General features: G+C 42.5%; 1 pseudogene; it reads left to right on the top strand.

Moving 5' to 3' along the window:
• The first annotated feature begins 6,511 nt into the window (after positions 1 to 6,511).
• On the top strand, positions 6,512 to 18,675 carry LOC148454590 (uncharacterized; annotated as a pseudogene).
• The last annotated feature ends 1,333 nt before the right edge of the window (positions 18,676 to 20,008 follow it).

The raw sequence follows: 20,008 nt of genomic DNA, 5'->3' as shown, positions 1-20,008 counted from the left end.
GGTAGGTCGACAACAAAGTCCATAGCTATATGGGACCATGGCTTAGAGGGCGTAGGAAGAGGACACGACAACCGAGGAGCAGTCTAGAGAGTCATATTTCTCGAGCAGGCATCGCATGCCAAGACAAATTCCTGAGTGTCCTGCAACATGGACTGCCACCAGACAGAACAGGACATCAGCTCCAGAGTTCGGGTGATGTTAGGATGACCCCCTGTTTTAGAGGAATGAAAATCCTTCAGCACCTTCTTGCGCAGTCTTTTTGGGACAAAGAACACTCCTGATGGTGTTTAACGAGAGACTGACAAATTAATCTGCCAGAGTTCTGGTCACAGCAAGATGGATTCTGGAAGCCGGAATGATGCTCTCCTCCAAGGGTCTTGGACGATGACTGATGGAAAAACTTCGAGACAGGGCATACACCTTAATATTCTCAGAAGCCGGTCTAAACAAGATCACATAATTAAACCGAGTAAAGAACAAGGCCCAGCGGGCCTATCTCGCATTCAGTCTTTTTGCCGTCTCTATGTAGGCTAGTTGCTTATGGTCCATGAGAACTGTTACCAGATGATTAGCCCCCTCTTAACCAGTGTCTCCAGTCCTCAAAGGCCTATTTGATGGCCGGAAGCTCCCGGTTGTCCACGTCATAAGTCCTCTCTGCTGAATCAAATTTCTGTGAAAAGAAGGTGAATGCGTGAAGGTTGCCATCTCTAATATCCTTCTGTGACAAGATAGCACCTACTCCAACTTCTGATGCATTGACCTCAACAATGAATGGGAGCTCAGGATTTGGATGCCGGAGGACAGTAGTGGATACAAAAGCCTCTTTCAAGGTATTAAAGGCCTGAATCGCCTCAGAAGACCACTTCACAACCTCAGCTCCTTTCTTCGTTAATTCCACAATGGGTGCCACAATCAAGGAAAAGGACTTAACGAACCTCCAATAATAATTAGCAAACCCCAGGAACTGCTGGATGACCTTTAGTGTTGTGGGTTGCTTCCAGTCCAGGATGGCTTTCACCTTGCCAGGGTCCATTATTCACGTCAAATTCGCACTTCTCTAATTTGGCATATAAATTGTTGGATAAGAGTCTTTACAAGATCTGTCGTACATGCCCAAGGTGCTCCTCCACAGACTTTGAATAGATGAGGATGTCATCTTAGTAGACCACTGCAAAGACCCCCAGGAAATCACTTAGCACCTCATTGGTGAAATCTTGGAAGATGGCTGGGGCATTGTAGAGGCCAAACGGCATGACAAGATATTCAAAATGTCCAGAATGAGTATTGAAGGCCGTCTTCCACTCATCTCCTTTTCTAATGCGAATGAGGTTGTATGCGCCTCTGAGGTTTATTTTAGTAAAGATGGAAGCCTCTCGCAGTTGGTTGAAAAGGACGGAGATGAGCGGTAAGGGATACACATTTTTGACTGTGATCTTATTCAGTCCACGGAAGTCAATGCAGAGTCTCAGAGTTCCATCTTTTTTTCAACAAAGAAAAACCCCGCTCCCACTGTGGATTTCGATGGATAAAGCCTTTATCCAGGGCCTCCTGAATATAGTCCTGCATGGCCATATCCTCTGGTATGGATAGGGCATACAATTGGCCTTTAGGAAGTCTTGCACCTGGCAACAAATTAATAGCGCAGTCGTAGGAATGGTGAGGAGGCAGAACATCAGCTTTTTTCTTAGAATACACTTCGGCAAGGTTCTGATATGGAACCGGAATAGATGGAATGGCGGCAGCAGCCAGTAGGATAGGCCGAGACAGACATTGTGAGAAGCATGATGTACCCCATTACAGGATTTCACCGGTCTGCCACTGGATCACCGGGTTATGCTTCTTCAACCAGGGTAACCCCAAAACCACCGGCGCCAAAGAACACTGCTGGAGCAGAAATGAAAGTTTTTCATGATGTAGAGCTCTCACCGACAGCTGCAAAAGGGGAATCCTGGAAAGCACCGGAGCTTTAGAAAGACTGGTTCCATCTAGCCCAATCACAGACATAGGAGTGGATAATGACAGCGGAATCAGGCCCAGGGTTTGGAAGAATGACAAGTCCATAAAATTATTTGCCACACCGCTGTCGATTTAATACTGGAACGGACACCTGTGTGCTGGATAGATGGATTACTGCTTGGATAAGGACTGAATTTTCCAGGGAGACACATGCAAGGCCTAGATGAATCTCCCCAAGTTCACCTAGACCTTGCCTTTTCCCGACTTCAAAGGGCAAAGTTGGGCCATAGTAAAGACATAAACCCAATGACCGCCTCCTACGTTTCTCCTCGGGAGGAAAGCTGCATAGGTACATCGGAGTCAGAGGGAGCTGTCCATAATGGAGAACGAGGGGCTTGAGATGGTAACTTTTTCTCCAATCTGCACTCCCAGAGCAGATGATCCACATGAATGACCAAGCTCATGAGGTCGTCCAGAGAACTTGGGGTAGGATACTGGACCAGGATATCCTTAATTTCATCAGATAGACCCCAACGGCACTGACTACATAAGGCTGGATCATTCCAGCCTGAATCAATAGCCTACTTGCGGAACTCCGTGCAGTAGTCTTCTTCAGCTCTACTCTCCTGCTTCATGGATCTGAGACTTGCCTCTGCCAAGGCTGCCTTGTCGGGGTCATCGTAGAGTACCCCAAGAGCCATGAAGAATGCGTCCACGATCAGCAGAGCCGGACTGGATGTAGGAAGCCTGAAAGCCCAAGTTTGCGGTTCGCCCTGAAGGAGAGAAATAATTATGCCAATTTGCTGGGTCTCAGAACCCGAGGACCTGGGCCGGAGCTTAAAGTAGAGCTTGCTGCTTTCTTTAAAGTTCAAAAAACTTTCCGGGTGCTGTAAAACTGGTCAGTCAAGTTCAATTTGGGTTCCACTATAGTGGAAGCAGTGGCACCTGTAGTTTCCTCGACACGGAGTGACAGCTCCTGCACCTTCTGAGTCAACAACTGGATTTGGCCAGCCAGGATCTGAGCCGGGTTTTGACTGGGGTCCATGATGGGACATCAACCCCTTGGGGTATATAATTTTATGGCCGGTATCGAAGCTGGATGATTGGCTGAGATCAGATCTTTGAAAATATCTGAAGACGCCATGTTTGCGTTGTCCGCACGACACCATCTGGCGTAATCAGTATAATATCATTGTGTACGCTGCTATTTTGCGTTGTGTACATCTGCCATGTTACTGCACACTGTTAAAGTTTTTACATAATAAATGCGCACGGATACACATATGTATTTAAAGACTTTAAATATATATAAAAATGCAAGGTTTGGTTAGTGCTGGGAGACAAGTCCTGTGGACATGTCTGTGACTAGTAATTGAAAAACACACACATACTGTGAGGTGCAGACGAGTGTTTTGAATGAAACATTGTCTTTAAGTCTGACTATCATTGTATGCCTAAAGGAACTAGCATTTACATTCCAAATAGGCCCTGCGGTAGGGTCTCGCTGCCGCAAGCCCTGGAGTGCTTTTGGCTCTATCAGAGCCAAAAGCACTCCCACTGACATCACTAGTGATGTCAGTGGGGCTGGCCCCAGACGGTAGGCGTTCCCATGGGAACGCCTCCGTCTGGGCAGCCACGCCCCCGGCACGCCCACCAAAGGAGGCATGCTGTCACTCACCATCGACAGCACGCCCCCTTTGGTGCGAGACCCATAACGATGGCTTGGCCGTCATTATTCGGGTCCCGTGCATGTGCACGACTGAGCCGCCTCCATCGTGCGCATGCGCACTTGGGCAACATCGACCCGCTTGCGAGCGCTCAGCGCGGTCTGAATCAGGCCCTTAGTTCAGACAGAAGTAATATCAATAATACCAGTTACTGAATAAAGCTCTCTCTCTCTCTCTTTTATATATGTATATATATATATATATATATATATCTATATATCCATGACACTGATGCACATTTGCACACACACATATATATATATATATATATACATACACTTAAACAATCGCATGTGTACCACAATGCGTGGACACATATACACAGTTGCAATTGTAAATATAAACACACACAGCGCATGTTTGCGCTGTACACAACCCCTGCACACAGCACACCTTTTACACTGCGTGTAGACGCACAATGCATACATACATATAATCATATATATACACTTACTCATAAAAGGTTCCTTCACACTAAACGTAATATTAGAGGTTTTAGTAGCATATAATTAAGTTGTGAAATGTATGCATATGATATTTGAGGTATACAACATGGTAGACATGGCATGTTTGGTACTATACTGACACCCTGTTTATTTCCAGCTATTCGAGTATATCAGCGAGGGAGTCGCATCTTGCGTTCGATGGTTATGGATCATAGGAAATTATTGGTTAGAATGTATACTCTGTATGTAGTGTCTTAAACCAATTAAAGAAAGACAATGTAATCTCAAGAGACTGTGGAGAATTGAGACATACCCCTAGTGAACTGTCCTATGAACTACTGCGTACTATAAAGACCAAGAGCAAGAACCAATGGAATTATGTTTGTCTGTCTAAATTGTTGTTATCATGATCTGTTAGGGTATATAACCTGTGTCCCGGTCCCAGTCAGTAGCCATTCTTCTTGGATGACCACAGGCTTCTGTTTACTGGGACCGGTGCGCATGCGTATGTATCAAGCTGTACCTTTTGTATTTAATTGTCTTTGCGCTAATTGTGATAGATCATAGCATGTAACTTACTCTTTGTTGCAATAAGAACTTTTTGTGCTTTGGAAACACAGTTGGGCTGGAAAGCAATTACTTATTGTGCGACAGGTAACGCTAAATAGCGTCTTGCGATTATTTAGGGGTAACGGCAATACGGTATTCATAGTTGGGGGCTCATAGTTTGGAGGTCCTGCTACCCGATTTTACATGGTAACACAGCTCTCGCTTTCTCAACAAAGTGTGGAAGGCGCCATACGCAGGAAGAATGCACTGTGTTCGAAACCTGCTACCATCTAGTGTTGAGAAACTGATACCCGTTATTGTGTGATTTCAAAGGGGCACTGACTAGGACCTGGGGATGGGAGAGAAAAAAAAATCTGTTTCTTTCTTTGATAGGTTTGGCGCTAATGTGCGACTTGCACAATAGCGTATACGTGTTTCTTATATTGCTTCCATATGTTTAAACAATCAGTAAGATAACATTGTTGTATTGATAGCGTGATTGCATTGTTTAAGGTCTCTGAATCATACTGCCATACTGGGGAAAGGTTTATTTTTCTGCGCAGAAAAGGTGTTTGAAAGTGAATGTGTACGTGAATAGGAGTACTGTGTGTTTCCTATTGGACTAGGTACCGTGTGTTGGTCCTTAAGACTTGGTAGTTGTCTGACGAGGCAGAAAGCTACTGGGAGTGTACACACAGCAGATGTATTGCACCAAGGACAGGGAGAAAACAAGTAGGTTTTCGAAATTCGGCCCTCTAATAGTGGTCGCAAAGGTCCATTGATCAGTTAGGTTCTCTGAGCATTGCAGTTGGACAGCACAGTTTGATTGTGACTGGGGTAGTGGACAAAATCACTGGAAATGGTGAGAGTTATTGGAACTCTTAAATGCTAACAGTGGAAAGTACTCAAAAAGGAAGCTTAGACGAAGCTTGTGTGGATTCGTCTGGAGTCAGAATAAGTGCATAGGCATTATTTTGATCCTCGTTGTGTGCGCTGGCAGTAACGCTCAACAGTTGGTAGCACATAACGGGAAGAAGCCAAGACAGAGCTTTTGTGGAGATCTGTCTGAAAGCAGGATAATCGCATAGGAATATCCTGCTCCTCTTGTGCACGCTGTCCGCAACGCTTATCATGCCGGTTGTGCACAAGAGAAGGAGTGCGTGAACGTAGTTCTCGGGAATCGTTCACCAGTACACATACTAGCGAAAAGTGCTTAGCATTTTCCCAGATGGGTGCCAGGCTGACGCTGGGTATGGTGGATGATGTACTGCTTTTGGAAGGACCAACAGGTTCGGCAAGGCATATGATGTATACAAAATATGGTGCATATGCAACTACGTACTGTGATGTATGGGTTAAGATGACCAGATGTGTGTGAAACCTTTTCCTAAAATTGGCAGTTTTGATGTGGAGGTGTTGAATAATGTTAGGGATAGCATCTGTGTGGTGAAATCTCTAAAGAAACGAATAAAGCATAATGATTGTTTAAAACTATGACAACATGATGGGAACATGTGGCTTAGTGCCGTGCACGTGACGCAAAATAGCACTACGCTCACGACGCAAGGGAGTGCGCACGCAACGCTAAATAGCGCCCTGTGTGCGCCTCAAGGGAGCATGCACGCACGACAAGGTAGCATTCCCGAAGGTGCAGACATTAGCGTAGATGGACCTCCACCGCCCTATGCGGCTGAAGGTTTAGGTACATCTGATACCAAAAATAATAAAAATGTAACAAGTAACTTGTACCCTATCCTGAGTAAGTATAAGGAAAATGTTTATGAATCAGATGATGAATCTGTTGTAGTATCTGCCATTTCACATGCTATTCAAATGTTAGCTATCCCACCGTGGCAAGCACAGGGAGTGACCCCACCAGGTATAGCAGCAGAGGTGATACCATCAGCTGTAGCGCCACCAACTGAAGCGACAGCTGCAGTTGGTGGAAGTAATATAATAAGTAGCATTAGTAGACTGAACCCCCCAAGTACGAAGGCCAAAGGTAGTGATGTGGTAGGCGTCCATCCTGTCCGGACAATAACAGTTCCCAATGGGAGTCCAGATGCAAATGGTGTAGTGCCTACAAGGGATGTAACTATGCATTGTCCATGGACGAGAGCAGAGCTGCATTCTATAATGTCAGACTTTCCTGACCCTAGAAAAGAATTAGCTAAATGCCAAAAATTTGTTAAGGATCCTGGTAATGCTCACGAGCCAACCAACAGGGATTGGCGAGTGGTATTACGGGCATGTCTTCCATCTAATACCAATGTGAAAAGATTCATCACGGCCTGTGTATTGGATGGAGACAATCCCTTAACTGATGAAAGTAACCAAGATAACATTGCCCGCATAGTCACCCAATTGGCTGTGTATTTTCCAGTAGTAGTGAACTGGAGTAAAATTTTCACCATTAAACAGAAGGAGAGTGAGTCTGCAGCAGATTATTTCACCCGAGCACTGTAGACTATCACCCAGTACACTGGGATAGAAGACATAAAAGACAACACACACCACAGGGAAGTAGCAGTCACGTACTTATGGGTGGTCTTAAAGACAACCTAAAGACCAGGGTTCAGACCTCTCAGCCTAACTGGAGGGGAATCACGGTAGATGCTCTCAGGGAATCTGCTATTGAACATGATAAAAACATCCTCAGGAAAAGAGAAACACAAAGCGAAAAGCTAATGGCTGTTAGCATTCAAGCTTTGGAAGCAATGTATATACAGCCACAAGAGACATGTACACCTGTGCAACTACATGCTCTCAGTACATACCATCCTCTGCAGCCACACATGCATCAGCAACAAAACACATATCAACATATCTCGCCTCAACACGCATACCATACACAGCCTCAAACTCTTCATGTACCCCAACCCACACAACAACAACCTTTCAACACATATACATGAAGGTGTTATAACTGTAATCAAATAGGACACATAAGTAGAAACTGCAGGGAGAAGAGGAGGGGGCCACCTTACCAGGGGGCACCTAAACACCCACAGAAGTCAGGACAGTTCCAACAGTCACCAGCACAAATAGTGGCAGTAAATGCTTTACTGGAAGAAGATAGTCAGTGCTAGGGGTCAGGTCATACCTGTAGTCTACAGCCAGTCAGGTTAACTAAGAATACTAGGGAAGAATCTACAATGACAGTTGATGTAGCTGGTACTAAACATGGGCGACCAGGTCAGTGATAAATTCTCCATAAAATTTTCAGGTTACTAACAAGACCATACCAGCCATGGGGGTAACGGGTAAAGTGCAACATTATCCTTTAACCAAATCCGCAGAGGTTACTATCGGACCATTGCAAACTAAACATTCTTTTCTCTTGGCAGCAGCGGCTCCTACTAACCTACTGGGAAGGGATTTGTTATGTAAAATGGGATGTGTCATTTTCTGTACCCCTGAAGGTATATTCCTAGATATCCCAGAGAAGGTTGTGCATGAGTTAAGGGATATATTGGACACCCCACAAAGACTAATGTTGCACTCTACCGTTCTAGAGCAAATTTCACCCCAGGTAAAGGAAATGTTGTTGTTACAAATACCAGGGTCCCTCTGGACCAAAGATGGACAGGACACTGGATTGATGGCAAATGTAGCTCCCGTAATGGTAATTTAAAAAGTGGTAGGCAGGCTCCAAAAAATCCCCAGTACACGTTAAAACCAGAAGTAGAGTAGGGGTTTATCCCATAATTGAGCGGTTATTGCAACAGGGAATTTTAGTCCGTACAGCAAGTGTAGCTTTTCCAGTGAAGAAGGCTGGGGGGAGGGGCTATAGATTAGTACAGGGGTTAATAAAGTAGTTGAGAGCCAATTCCCCATAGTACCAAATCCAGCTGTCATCCTTATGCAGATTCCACAATACGCAACCCATTTCACGGTCATTGACCTGTGTTCTGCATTCTTCTCTGTCCCTCTTCACCCTGACTGTCAGTATCTATTTGTATTCATATACAGAGGGGTACAATACACATGGACAGATAGCCCCAGTATTTTCGCTCAGGCCTTACACGACTGTTTGCACTCTTGCAACCTGCTAATGGATCTGTTCTAATTCAATATGTAGACTATTTATTGTTATGCTCCGATTCGTTTATTTCATGTTTAAATGATACTAATCTGTTGTTACTTTATCTCTCACAAACAGGGCACAAGGTTGCAAAGGACAAATTACAGCCATGCAAGACTAGGGTCAAATATTTGGGACACTGTCTAACCCAGGGGCTATGACATTTGACAACTGACAGAATACAGGCCATACAAACCATGACACTGCCGCAAAACCAACAGTAAATCCATACCTTCTTGGGAATGTGTGGATACTGCAGAATGTGGATCCCAGGTTTTTCTATTTTGGCATTACCATTGCAGGAGTTAGTTTGATCATCAAAACTCGATTGTGTCACACACACTGAGGAGACAGAGCAGGCTTTCCTTAACCGTAAGGTTAGTCTGACAAGAGCACCTGCCCTGGGAATACCAGATTATGAAAAACCCTTTGAGTTATATTGTACGGAAGCTGATGGCTGAGTGGCAGGTGTCCTCACACAAAAACAAGGTGACGCTAGCAGACCTGTAGCATACTACAGTGCCCAATTGGACACTGTGGTAAGATCACTCCCAACGTGTTTAAGAAGTGTAGCAGCAACTGCTCTTTTTTTGGTAAATAAGAGTAAGGATGTAGTATTAGGTCATGATATGATTGTTTTTACACCCCATGCTGTATCTGCTTTACTGAATTCTGCCCAAACTAGACATGTCTCTTCAGCTAGGTTCACAAAATGGGAACTAGCTCTAATGGCACCTGCAAATATCACCATTAAACGATGTAACACTTTAAATCCAGTAACATACTTACCATACGTGCCTAGGAAGGCACAAAGGGTGGAGAGAGGTGAGCCACTGGCTGAAGGTGAGTTTTGCAGGTATACTGATACACATGATTGTATGGAATATTTGATTCAGACCTTTACTGCAAGACCAGACATACGTGACACACCCTTAGAAAATGTAGATTTGACGTATTACACGGATGGGAGTTGTTATAGACAAACTTACACAGGTGAATTATGCACAGGTTATGCTGTTGTAAATGATGAAGATGTTGTAGAAGCTGCACCACTTGGTCCACCTCACTCAGCACAAGTAGCTGAGCTGGTGGCATTAAGGAGAGCATGTGAACTGGCAGAAGGTAAGTCAGCTAACATCTACACTGACTCCAGGTACGCCTTCGAGGTAGTGCATGATTTTGGAGCTCTTTGGCATCTGAGACATTTTATGACAGCAGCAGGCACACCAGTCGCACACTCATACCATATAAAAGGACTGTTGACAGCAATTCAAAAACTAAAGGCAGTAGCCATCATTAAGTGTAAAGCCCACACGTGCGAGGAAGACCCAGTGTCACTGGGCAATAACAGAGCAGACGAAGCTGCCAAATGGACAGCAGGTTTAAGAGTGAACATGCCAATTAATCAAATGATGGTTTTCCAAGCAATTAATTGAGGTGCAAAATTTGTGCTCCATAAAGGAAAGGGCAGTCTGGAGATCACAGGGATGTGTCCAAGAGTCCTCTGGACTTTGGAGAGATGGACACGTTAGGCCTGCTGCACCCAAGGCATATTACCCAACCTTGGCTGAGGCAGCGCACGGTTTAACTCATCAAGGAAAGCAAGGTATGTGCAAGTTGGTCAGGGCGTATTGGTGTGCACCAGGTTTCTCCTCTCAAGCTGAAAAGAGGGCTATGTCCTGTTTGACTGGCTTGAGGAAATATTTAGGGAAAATAATTTCTACTGAGCCATCCCACATCCCTCCGACAGACGGACCTTTTCAGGTAATACAAATTGATTTCATCCAATTACCACCTTGCATAAATCTCAAGTATGTATTAGTATGTACAGATGTGTTTTCTAATTGGGTAGATGCATATCCAGCTGCCACTAATACTGCTGCTTTTACTGCTAAAAAGATTGTTCAGGTGTTTGTATGCAGATACGGTATCCCTAAAATCATAGAAAGTGATAGGGGTACACATTTCACAGGTGATGTCTTCCAGAACATGTGTATTAATAGTAGACTTCACACTCCCTACCGACTGCAAGCCAGTGCCAAGGTGAAAAGGGTAAATGGTACTATTAAGAACAAACTAAGTAAGATCATGGCAGAGACTGGACTGGGGTGGCCAGAAGCCTTACTGCTCATCCTCCATAGCATCAGAACCACTCCTAGAGCTCCACTTAATTTGTCCCCCTTTGAAATACTGTTTGGGAAACAACCGCACTAGATTGTAAGTCCACAGGACGATTTGAAAATTAATTATGAGGTTACTGTAAAGTATCTCATAAGCATGAGTAAACAGCTGAAGCAGCAGCAGGAGAAATTAAAATTGTTGTCACCTGATATGCCAGAAACAAACTATCATGATGTTGAACCTGGAGAATTTGTTATGATTCGAAATTTCTTACTTTCAGGTTGATTGACAGATCGGTGGGAACGTCTGTATCAAGTGTTGCTGACAAGTACAACATCCTTGAAAGTGGCAGAGAGAGATACCTGGGTCCATTGCACTCACTGCAGAAAAGTCAATCAACCGGTGGAGATAAAAGGCGGAGTCGAGGCAGATAACATAGACCTGTCAAGTGCAAGCTTGTTCCGGGAGATTTAAAGACTGCAGTGAGATACCTGAGCAAAAGGAATTTGCAGTCCGCTATTCCAGCAATGGAATGGCGGGCTGGGTTTGAGTTCCTATTTTCTTCCAGAATTCTCATCATCCTTGTTTGGTTCGGGATGTCCTGTTTCTGTAACGGTGGGCAGATGATGGAGGGAGAGGTCGATGGTGATATCGATGGAGTGGAGTCGGGAGAAGGAGCCATGCATTCACAAGAGAGGTATCTGAACAAACTCAGTACAGTAATTGCTAAGAGATCTGTTAGCCTGCAAACTCAAAGACAGTGTGATGGGTTATCGTCTGTGGAATATTGTATTTGTGAGTTTTGTGGGTCCCTAGTCGATGAGAGATGCATCCAATGGTGCCAGCCTAAGTATAACCAGTATTGGGGTGGGTATCCTTTAGAGGATTATCATACCATGGTGGGCAAAGTTTTAAACCAGAATGACTGTTGGGTGTGCTCTCACGTGCCTCAGGGACAGCATAATGTAGGGTTAGTGCCATTTCCATTAAATGTCTCTGAGGTTTTAGAATTGCAAACAGGGAAGACACTGGTTGGAAAATTTCTTATATCCATACCACCTCATTTTAAACTCCACTAGTACCAAGTAGATAGATCAATTTTGTGTTTGAACATCACCAACTTCAACAAACCAGGAAGTTGGGAGGTGACTGGGAATAACCAGACGATGACCTTTTCACTAAGAGCTGATAATGAACCTATAAATTTTGAACTTTTACGCACAATTAGATTAAGTGGGAGATACTTCCGGTATCGGTATACACGTAGTGACACCAAAGAAATGGTTGGTAGGGTACCAGAAGGGTACTGTGCCAGGGTTATGCAATCAGAAATGCGTGTTAGTCAAATGGGAGAACCTGAGATAGGATAATTTGCTAGGGAAATGTGTTTGATGATTATGTTCTCCGCGATGATGTGTATTTTATATGTGGAAGGAAAGCGTATAAGTGGCTCTTTCCAAGTTTAAAAGGTTTATGCTATCTGGGAAGGGTACTTCCAGAGGTTATGACCCTTACACACACCATCACCATATCTTCATACGCATTATGAACACCATGACAAAAGAGACATGATACCTGGTGACATACATGCAGCTACACAGTTGATTAGCGAAACAACTGGTTTCCAAATTTTAGTAGCACTAGATCCCACCAGGATCACTCGGGGTACTTTAAATATTAGATACATCCAAGATCTTGCTAAATTAATATATAATATCACCGAGATGTATGATGACACGTTCAGGTATACTGGCAAGGAGCTACAAGCTTATAAGAAAGAATTTGTGCAACATAGGCTAGTGTTAAATTATTTAACGGCTGTTACTGGTGGGTACTGTGTAACCTTGGCCACCCAGTGTGGTGTCAAGTGATGCACGTACATCACAAATAACAATAGTGACTCCAAGGAGGTGATAAACTGGGAGATGAATGAAATTCTGCAGCTGAATTGGGAATTTCGAAAGAACCATAATGCTTCACTGGCTGAAGTATAGGAAAAGATAGAAGAGTGGTTCTCTTGGTTGAACCCTGTGAAATGGTTCTCTGGTCTAGGAGAGTGGGTCCAGGATCTGGTTGCTATTGTGGGTAAGCTCTTGATCCTCATACTTATTGTCATCTTAGTAATTGGCTTATGTGTCAGGTGTGTTCCTAATGTCTTGAAGTGTAGAAAATGTACAAGGGCAAACAGAGAAACAGAGATGATGGTGGTAAGCAATGATATTATGGATACCAAGGTCAAGGAAGAACTGTATTACAACCCTGAATTAGAGTGTACCATCAGATTATGAAATATAAAATTATGTGGTCATGCATGAATGTATTGTTAAAGTTATTTTCAAACATCCTAGATAATGCAGTCTCAATCCCCCCAAACTTCCTTTATAGGTTCGATGAGATCCCACATCCCACCAATGATCCCTATAGATCTGCAGATGGCGTATAAGGGTTGTTCTACCCTATTGAAATGCATTATTTAACAGTTCAGTGATCTACTTGTGTCACACCGTTTATAACCTTGAATAATACATTATTATGCACGACTACAAAAGGTTAAGAACAGAGTGTGATAGCCTGTTGATTGCAATCAAAGGGTGGACGCCATGTTTTCATTGTCTGCACGACGTCATCTGGCGTAGTCAGTATAATATCATTGTGTACAGCGCTATTTTGCGTTGTGTACATCTGCATTGTTACTGCACACTGTTAAAGTATTTACATAATAAATGCACATGGATACACATATGTATTTAAAGACTTTATATATATATATATATATATATATATATATATATTTATTTAAAAATGCAAGGTTTGGTCAGTGCCGGGAGACAAGTCCTGTGGACATGTCTGTGACTAGTAATTGAAAAACACACACATACTGTGAGGTGGAGATGAGTGTTTTGAATGAACCATTGTTTTTAAGTCTAACTATCATTGTATGCCTAAAGGAACTAGCATTTACATTCCAAATAGGCTAGAAAGGCCTTTGATTACATTGTGATTCCATCAAGTATCTGCTGGCCATCTCTGATCAGAACAACTCCATTCTCTGTCATTTTTGAACTTAGGGGGTCATTCAGACCCGCTCGCGAGCGCAGGACACTCGCAAGCAGGTCGATGTTCATCCAATGCGCATGCGCACGAGCTCTGTCGTGCGCATGCGCAAGACCCGGACAGCGACAGCTGTCGATGTTGATTGACAGCACGCCCCCTTTGGTGGGCGTGCCGGGGGCATGGGAACGCCTACCATCTCAAGCCGGCCCCACTGACATCAGTAGTGATATCAGTGGGAGTGATTTTGGCTCGGATAGAGCCAAAATCACTCCTGGGCTTGCGGCAGCAGAGTCTCTGTCGCAAGCCCGATGGTCGCGATGGTCAAGACCATCGCGACCATCTTTTTGGCAGCTCGCATAAGCTGTGGCTGGTCACCCACAGCTATGCGAGCGGCCAGGAGGCCGCTCCAATATTAGGTAGGAGGGCACTGATTCAGAGCGAGCGCTCTGGTCAGAGCATCTGGCTCTGAATCAGGCCCTTAGTTCAGACAGAAGTAATATCAATAATACCAGTTACTGAATAAAGCTATATATATATATATATATATATATATATATTAATATATATATATATATATATATATATATATGTATATATATATATAAATCCATGACACTGATACACATTTGCACATATATATATATATATATATATATATACACGTACACTTTAACAATCGCATGTGTATCCACATTGCGTGCACACATTGCGTGCACACATATACACAGTTGCAATTGTAAATATAAACACACACAGCACATGTTTGCGCTGTACACAACCCCTGCACAAAGCGCACCTTTTACACTGCGTGTAGACGCACAACGCATACTTACATATAATCATAAATATACACTCACTCATAAAAGGTTCCTTCACATTAAACGTAATATTAGAGGTTTTAGTAGCATATAATGTATGTATATGATATTTAAGGTATACAACATGGTTGACATGGCATGTTTGGTACTATACTGACACCCTGTTTATTTCCAGCTATTTGAGTCTACCAGCGAGGGAGTCGCATCTTGCGTTCGATGGTTATGGATCATAGGAAATTATTGGTTAGAATGTATACTCTGTATGTAGTGTCTTAAACCAATTAAAAAAAGACAATGTAATCTCAAGGACTGTGGAGAATTGGGACATACCACTAGTGAACTGTCCTATGAACTACAGCGTACTACAAAGACGAAGAGCAAGAACCAATGGAATTATGTTTGTCTGTCTACATTTTTGTTATCATGATCTGTTAGGGTATATAACCTGTGTCCCGGTCCCAGTCAGTAGCCATTCTTCTTGGATGACCACAGGCTTCTGGAGTGCCGACTGTTTACTGGGACTGGTGCGCATGCGTATGTATCAAGCTGTACCTTTTGTATTTAATTGTCTTTGCGCTAATTGTGTTAGATCATACCGTGTAACTTACTTTTTGTTGCAATAAGAACTTTTTGTGCTTTGGAAACACAGTTGGGCTGGAAAGCAATTATTTATTGTGCGACAGGTAACGCTTGTGATTATTTAGTGGTAACGACAATGCGGTATTCATACCGGTGATAATGTTATGGCTCAGTGGTAGCCAAAAGGAATAGTCCTGCTCAGCCTTGAGGGCTGGAATATCTTGGCTGGTTGCGGCCGGGTGGATGCCTTAAGGGCTAGAGGAGCTAGCTCCAAATGTAGCTTGAGAGCCAATAGTTGAGGTGCAGCCTTTGGGCCGGTAGCAGCCCCTGGGCTGGATGTGCCTGTGGGCCAGTAAGTGGTGATGCGGCCTTTGGGCTGGTAGCATCCTTTGGGCTGGACGAGGCCTGTGGGCCTAATAGTTGAGATGCGGCCTTTGGGCTGGACAAGGCCTATGGGCCTAATAGTTGAGATGCGGCCTCTGGGCTGGATGAGGCCTGTGGGCTATAAGTTGGAATGTGGCCCTTTGGGCCGGTAGCAGCCGCTGGGCTGAGTTGCTGCCTTGAGGGCAGGAAAACTGAGTAAAGCTGCAGCCTGCAGGCTGAATGGCAGCCTTGAGGGCTGAAGGACTTGGCTAGGAGATGTTGTGGTGCACTAATGTCGCCGGGATGACACTAGTGGATGTACACTGGATTGCATACTCAGAACGTCCAGGTGTGCTTAATGCCGCCGGGATGACACAAGTGGTTGTACACAGGATTGCGTATTCAGGGGCTGTAGTAAAAAATCCAATAGTTGAGAAATGGCTGAAAAAGAGAACCTCGGGCTGAGATTATTGGTCTCCCGGGCGGATTTTGTACATCTTTATGGATCTTCAGTATTGTATATATGATGGGAACACGTGGATGCATCTGAAATAGTGTATCTTTTAACTTCTTGCTGATTAAGCCATCCTCATATGCTGTGTCAAGGACTATGCCCAATTCTTTTTGATACAGTTCGGTCGAATCTCCCGTTAATTGATAATACGTGTCAGTATCGGCTAATTGGCGATCAATCTCCTCTATGTATTTATTCGTATCCATGATGACGATAGCTCCCCCCTTATCTGCTGTTCGAATTACAATATCAGGCTAACTTGACAAATTCTTCAATGCTTGCTTCTGTGCTTGATTTAAATTATGATAGATTTTTTGGGGGGCTTTATCAAACTTAGTGACAGCCTCATCCAACAATCGAGAAAATGTCTTTTAAGATGCATTTGAAGAGGGTGGGTCAAATGAGGATCGAGGATGTTTAATGTAAAACTCAGAAAAAGGATCTGGCAACGGTGGTGGCTGGTGCTGAAAAAATTCTTTTATGCGGAGAGAACGATTCAGATGGTGAAAATCAATTTTCCACTTAAGATCTACATGTGGATTAGATGGAATGAATGAAAGTCCCTTATGAAGAATAGATTCCTCTACTGTTGTTAGAGTTCTTGACGAGAGATTGAAAATCAATTCTTTTTCCTGTTCACTGGAGGCCTCGTGTTTTCTTTTATTTTGGCCCCCACTCCTTGTGGGCTTGGTCCGGGACTGTCGGTTCTTGATCTGGTCATTCTGCCTAAAGGGCCAGCACCTTGGTACTCCTGTTCGTCAGAATCGTTAACAGCAAAATCGCTATCACTGTTTGATTTAGCAGTGTCCTTTCTTTGATGTTTTGATTTCCATGATTGTCTTTGATGATAAGCAAAATTTTGGGCTTTGGGATCAGATCCAGATAGCCATCGGTACACCCTATTTTCTTCATAATCTCCTTCCAGTGAACAGGAAAAAGAATTGATTTTCAATCTCTCGTCAAGAACTCTTAATAGCAATTTAAATTTGAAGATGCATCATATACTCCCAGTGTGTAAAAATGATGAGACCCAGTGCCAAGCAAATGGTAAAACTGTATTCAGTCCAATGAAGTGTATGTCTCCCTCTGTTAGCAGATATATATGTTATATGATGCATCTTCAAATTTAAATTGCTATTAAGGAATCTGGTTACATTTATTGGTTGAGAAACATCCATCTAATCGTTCCAGTAAAATCTTTATAAGAACTACTTGGCTTTTAAAAGCCTTTCTAGGAATTTCTCCCTATCAAGGGACAGAAAATAAGCTTATACTACTGAGTGTTCTAACCAGGTCCATATCATCAAGTGTTTGTTCAGACCAGTTCCATTTTTGACCATCACCACTTTATGTGGGTACTTTTGGGGCTGAAAAATAAGGAAGAAACCTGGATAAAGTTACCAAGGTTAATACTACATGCATCTACACAAGAATTGATCGGGTACGCATAACCATTTATTACGAGACTCACTATTTTGGAAATACTACACTATATTATTTTTCTTTTCCATCTGGCTCTGCCAAGAGCCTCTTCTCATCAAGGTCCTATTTGGCACCAGTAACCCGGGTCCAGCCTTGTTTATTTCATCCACCAACAAGATTTACAGATAAGCCTTAAAGAATTATTCTTTGGTACGCACATTATTATTTGAGCACGGGCACAATCATTTATTAATTTATCGCACTATTTGGCGCTTGTCCTCTCCACCCCATTTTCCAGATTTATATATATATATATATAGTCCAATGTGGCTCGGCACTCACTAATCCTCCATATATCAATGTGACCTGGGTGCTCGCATTAAGCAATGGTATACAAAGGTACAAAGTGTTAAGTCACAAAATGTGTCAAAACACACAGCGTCACTCCAGGATTTATCAATAGCAGATTTAATGTGGTTTCAACGTTTCAAGGCCCCCTGGCCCCGTCGGCGGGAATACAGTACACAGTGTATAATATATATATATATATATATATATATATTTTATATATATATATATATATATATATATAAAAGAAACCAAGCTGCAATATAAACACCATCCAGCCTGTGTGCCTCCAAAGAAAATTCACAACTAGTCAAATGAGATATAGTGGCACTCTGAGGTCTTGTAATCCAACATATTCATGGTGTAATGACACCTAACACACAACAGGTACCGCCGTGTGGTTAACGTTTCATTTAATACAAAATTTTCATCAGGACCTGATTATAGATTTAACTTTTGAAGCTGCTTTATTAAATTTAAAGATAAATTTGGGGTCAGAATCCAGTGACCCACCAACACCTTGTTTATCTACAGTTCTTAAATTGGTATTCGTCATAATTAGGTCCTCATGATTGAGTCCCCTTGCATGTGCCTGGGCTTCATTCAACAAAGCTTAAGGATACTCCTGTCTCTGAAGGCCTCCACTAATTCTCTAGATTGTATTTCAAAATCAGTTTCTTCTAATACGCCGTAGCTAACCTCTGGGAATATTTTCAATCCAGTGTCTATAATGACAGCTTTCATAGTGCAAATGATTAAAAGTATCTACTTTTATTTCTAAAAGTCTTACAGGGGTATTCAATATGGGAGCGAAAACACAGTTTTTGCGTTAATATCGCACTTATGACGTCATTATCGCAGGTTTTAGTTTTACACCGTATTCAATTTCAAAGACTTTTCGCAGGTTTGAAAAGTCTTTGATAAAAAAAGGGGATAACTTTTCACCATTGAATAGGTGTCGAAAAAAAGTACAAAATTGGGGTTTAGGGGTGCAGGCTTAAAAAAAATAACCAGCACCCCTGGGAATGACATTTAAAAAAGTTTTTTAAAAAAATAGGGACACCCCAAAAAATTAATTTAAAAATTGGGGTGAAAAAAAAAGGGAATAAATTGTTTAACAATAGGGAAATAGGTTCAGGGCTATTCTGCAGGTATGCGGCAGGTGTTTTCTAGAATAGATTTATAGTGGCAGGTGCACAATTGCAGAATTTTTAAAAACTTACTTTAGGGACATCAAAATATGCTAGTACCCATTTTCATGTACCCCAAATTTGATGGGACCACTTAAAAAAACGAAAAAAATAACCTAAGTGCTCTTCTGCAACACTTCTTCAATGTCGGGAAAAAATACCTGCTGCGTCTATTTAAATCCCCGACTTTCATTTAAAGGCTAAAACGGGGGTACCCATAGTGATCCCCCATGTTTTTACAACTTTAGGGGGGTCCTACAATTTAAGGAAAAATTCGTAACTTTACGCAAATCCAACTTCGCAGGCTCCCGTTTTCGTTAATTTCATATTGAATATGGGGATAAGCGGGCGCACGCCCGATATTTTAACGAAGGTAAAAGTTCCAATATGAAACGTAAACTTCGACAGCGAAGTTTACGTTTCATATTGAATACCCCTCTTAGTGACAACAGTTGCTATATTTTTCAGAATTGTCACATTCAGACAAGCAGGAGTGGATTTTATGTTTCCAATTGATTCATGCTACACATGTTTCATTTAAATTAGTGTAATTGTAGCTAATAATTCATTATTAGAAGGATTTATTCTTTGTGCTTTTATTGTTTTTATTTTGATGTTTATACTTATTTTTATATATTTTTATTTATTAATTATATTAATATTGATTTTTTTGTGTCCTTGTATATTGTTATTTGAATAAAAACATTTATGTGCAAACCAGACTTTTAGATTGGGACATTACCAAATGGACTAGTGCATTTATATTGTTTTTTTATTTTCTAATTTACATTGTAGGGTGCAGATCCCTCTTTAAGTTCCAGCTGTCCGTTTTTGGTT

This window comes from Taudactylus pleione, unplaced genomic scaffold (genome assembly GCF_031769625.1).
Source record: "Taudactylus pleione unplaced genomic scaffold, aTauple2 ptg000977l, whole genome shotgun sequence".
Classification (NCBI taxonomy): Eukaryota; Metazoa; Chordata; class Amphibia; order Anura; family Myobatrachidae; genus Taudactylus; species Taudactylus pleione.
The sequence above is the reverse complement of the archived record's forward strand: the minus strand, read 5'-3'. Positions and strand labels throughout refer to the sequence as shown.